Genomic DNA, 4,048 nt, shown 5'->3' with positions numbered 1-4,048 from the left:
TTTTTTTTTAAAAAAAGAAATTGTAAAGTATTTTGGTTGATAATTGAGGAAGAGAGGAAGAGAAAGTGTAATCTTTTAACATTTGGAATAAACTGAGTTTTGATAAAGCCTGGGTTTTCCTGTGGTTTGGGGGGCGCTCCTGGGGTGTGATGGGTCTGCTCTGGGGTTGTGTCTGAGGCTGGGAAGGGGCTTCTTGTGTCCCCCCCCTGCCACCTACCTGTCCCCAAACTGCCACTGGGCTTTGACATCTGCATTGGGGTGGCCCTGGGGTGGGGGGGGGACACCCCAGGGCTGAGCAGGGGCTCAGCACCCTTTGGTTGGTGCTGGTGGGGGGAGATGGGGACAGACTTGAGGACACCTTGGCCTCCTGCCACCCCTGGGCAAGGGGCTGCCTTGGCCACCGTGGTGTGGGGCCAGTCCTCTGTGGCCACGGGGCTTGGGGACAGGCTGAGATGGGTGCGGGGCCACCCTTGGGTGCTGCCGTGGTCCCAGGGTGGCCACAGCCCCGTGAATGTGGTGGCCACAGCCCCGTGAGTGTGGTGGCCACAGCCCTGTCTGCAGGTGACCATGTGCAGTTGCGGGAGGTGGCCACGGGATGGCAGCAGGAGAAGGTGCTGGGGACAACTGGGGCCACTGGGGCCACTGGGCTGGGGGACGTGGGGCAGGGAGAGGGGATGGCCCTTGTGAGACCCCCCCTGTCCCCGTGGGACCCCCCCTGTCCCCTTTGGACCCCTATTCCTGGCACATTTGGCCTCCAGAGACACGGCTGAGGCCACCAGCACGGCTGGAAGGTGGCTTGGCACATCCCTGCCACTGGGGTGGTGGCACCCACTGCCATCCTACGGTGGCTCTGTCGGAGCCAAGCCACACGTGTGTGTGTCCCAGCATTGACAGCACAAAATTCTGCATCTTGGTGTGACTGGAGTCCCCACTGGTGTCTATTTACTCTTAATTAATCTGTGAGGGAGCAGGTTCCTCAATGAATCATAGAATCATAGAATTGCCCAGGCCGGAAGGGACCTCCAAAGGCCATCTAGTCCGACCCCCCCGCAGTCAGCAGGGACACCCCCAACTAGACCAGGTTGCCCAGGGCCTCGTCGAGCCTCACCTTGAATATCTCCAGGGATGGGGCCTCAACCACCTCCCTGGGCAGCCTGTTCCAGTGCTCCACCACCCTCCCAGTGAAGAACCCTCTCCTCATCTCCAGTCTAAATCTGTTCCCCTCCAGCTTGAAGCCATTGCCCCTCGTCCTGTCACTGAGCCTTTGGGCAGAAGGTTGGTGGGGACCAGGAGCAGCTGGGGCTTCCCACAGCCTCTTGCCTTTGCCGCTCCCAGGTTTTTTTGGGCTGGAAAAAGATGAGTTTTGATGTGTAAAGAGATATGGCCTGAGCGTGGAGCCAGTCGGGGTCCAACAGGAGGCTGGGGGTGCTGTGGGCACCCACCTCTCCCCCAGTAAAGGCCGGGTTTGTGTTTGGTGGTGCCAGCGTTGGGCTCACGAAGGGGTTTTTCTACTTTCCACATCAGCATGAAGTTGGGATGTGGGTCCCTGGGGGGTGTTTGGTTGCCACCAAAAAAGACATCGAGGTGCTGGACCGGGTCCAGAGAAGGGCAACGGAACTGGTGAGGGGTCTGGAGCACAAGTCTGATGAGGAGAGGCTGAGGGAGCTGGGGGTGTTCAGCCTGGAGAAGAGGAGGCTGAGGGGAGACCTTATTGCTCTCTCCAACTCCCTGAAAGGAGGGTGTAGCCAGGGGGGGTCGGTCTCTTCTCCCAAGGAACAGGGGATGGGACAAGAGGAAATGGCCTCAAGTTGCACCAGGGGAGGTTCAGATTGGAGATTAGGAACAATTTTGACATGGAAAAGGTTCTCAGGCATTGGAATGGGCTGCCCAGGGAGGTGGTGGAGGCACCATCCCTGGAGGTGTTCAAAAGACGGGTTGATGTGGTGCTGGGAGGTCTGGTTTAGTGATGGTGTTGCTTTTTGTTCGTTGTGCGGGTGTTTATTTTTGTCAAAATTAGGTTGACGGTTGGACAAGATGATCTTTAAGGTCCCTTCCAACCTAGAAGATTCTGTGATGGGGGTGCAGCACCTCGGGGCACAAGGCAAAAGGCCGGGTGGGTGGACAGGGTCCTTCCTCTCATCTGCAGAGTGGGATTTTCCTTATTTCCTCGGCTGCTGGTGACCTGGGAGCCTGTTGTGGTGGCCAAGCTCCGCTCCTGGGCACCATCAGCAACCTTGAGAGCAAACACCCAACGGGTCTCTTGGCCAAGGGCTGGTTTGTCCCTTCGGGGTAACCCCAACCCCGGGGCAGGGACACCCAGACGAAGGGGTCAGCTCCTGTTGGTCCTGCCCAACCTCTACCCCCTCCCCAAATCTCCCTGCAGTGCTCCAGTGCTCCCAGTTGCTCCCCATCCCCTTAGCACAGGCAGGTTTTTATGTCCAACCCCCCCAGTTTGGGCAATTTCTTGCAGCACGAGCAGGACTGGGCTGGTGACACCATCCTGTGTGGTCCTCCCCAAGTCCAGATCCCACCAGGAGCCGATGCAATTCCCTCCTCCATCTCCTGCAGCTGGGGACAAACCCCACATTGTCCCAAATGGGGTGGGATCGTGCCCATCCATCCATCCATCCATCCATCCTCAAGGGACTGGTCCTGCTCCTGGGAAGGGGAAAACATCTCCTCGTGAGCTGGGAGCCCGCTGGTATTTTCAAGAAAAAGGGGAAAAACAGGGCTGGGGAGAACAATAGGGTTGAAAATATTCGGAGCTGATGAATCAGCCGGTGTTGTCTTGGGAGTGACACTTCAATGGGAAACTGCTGGAAATCGGGGGAAGGCTGAGCCCCCGCGCAGCCGGGAGAGGGTGGGCGAAGGAAAAACAGCTTAATTGAGGAAAGGGAAATGTCTCATTAATGAGGTTTTGCACCGGCAGAGCGAGGTGGTGACGTTTTGGGGACAATTGGGTCCCGTAGTGGAGTTTTGGGGGGGGGATGCCTGGTTGTGCCAGGGTCCAATCGCCAAGTTTCCAACAGCCCAGACCCCATCTCATTCCCGGGGGGGTCCCCAGGTTGGGGGCTCCGGTCCCGCACCCCCAGTCCCCATCTGTGGCAATTTGAAGTGTGTAAAAGGCTTTTAATTGACAGACAAAAGATGGGAACGTGGGATTGGGTGCTTTTAGCATCCCCGAAGGATGAGCTCTGGTGTTGTGAGGCTCTTTTGTCTCCCAAATAAAAGCACTTGGTGTGTGTTGTTGGAGCGACGGGTGGGTTTTGGGGTTGTTTTTTTTTTTCCCCCTTGTTTTTTAACACGTTGCTTTTTTGGCTGGGGGGCAAAAAAAAAAATATAAATCTACCTATGCCTTGCTCCTGCGGGATCTGGCGGGAGGGAATTGCGTCTTTGAGAGGGTTTGGGGGATAGGGAGTTGATTCCTTGTCCTCCCTTTTCCTGCCTCAAAGAGGAAACGAGCTTTAATTACTGCCGAGCTGCCCGCTGGCAGGGCCCTGTGGTTTTCCCTGGGCTCTGGCTAATTAAACAGCCGGCTGCGGCGTGTCGGGTCGCTCGGGTCTTTAATGATGGGTCTGAAGAGAAGGAGAGAGTTTGATCATCGCCCCGGGAGGTCTCACCTCCCCGAGTCCCGTCCCTAAGGCTGGGAACCTGGCCAGTACATCCCAGTATAACTGGGGTGCACTATGGTCACGTGGGGACCCTGCTAGAGGAGGTGGAATTGGGTTGAAATAGTGATGCGTGGAGCTCCCAAAACTGCTGAACTCCTGGTTCATCTCCCTTAACAGCCCAAAAATAAGAGGAAATGTCCCGTTTGGCTCAGGACATCCCTCCGGAGCTGGGAAATGGGATCCCTGGTGCTCCCAGGGGACACCAGCCACCCCCCCACCACCACCAGTTGGTCCCTGGGCTCTGTGTGTTCCTCCCCATCCCATTTGAAGGGAATCAAACCAGCACATTTGAGCCAAATTTGTAAGTATGGAAGGAGTGGGGAAAAAGAGGAAGAGAAGAGAGGAGAGGAGAGGAGAGGAGAGGAGAGGAGAGGAGA

At 56.7% G+C, this 4,048-nt stretch overlaps 1 protein-coding gene across 1 annotated transcript in view; it reads left to right on the top strand.

The window, feature by feature from the left end:
• Window positions 1-4,048, top strand: part of RCC1 (regulator of chromosome condensation 1) — a 25,050-nt gene that overhangs the window by 10,940 nt on the left and 10,062 nt on the right. The window lies entirely within an intron of this gene.

The sequence above is a fragment of the Calidris pugnax genome, unplaced genomic scaffold, assembly GCF_001431845.1.
Source record: "Calidris pugnax isolate Ruff unplaced genomic scaffold, ASM143184v1 scaffold402, whole genome shotgun sequence".
Classification (NCBI taxonomy): Eukaryota; Metazoa; Chordata; class Aves; order Charadriiformes; family Scolopacidae; genus Calidris; species Calidris pugnax.
This window is presented reverse-complemented; position numbering and strand designations above follow the sequence as displayed.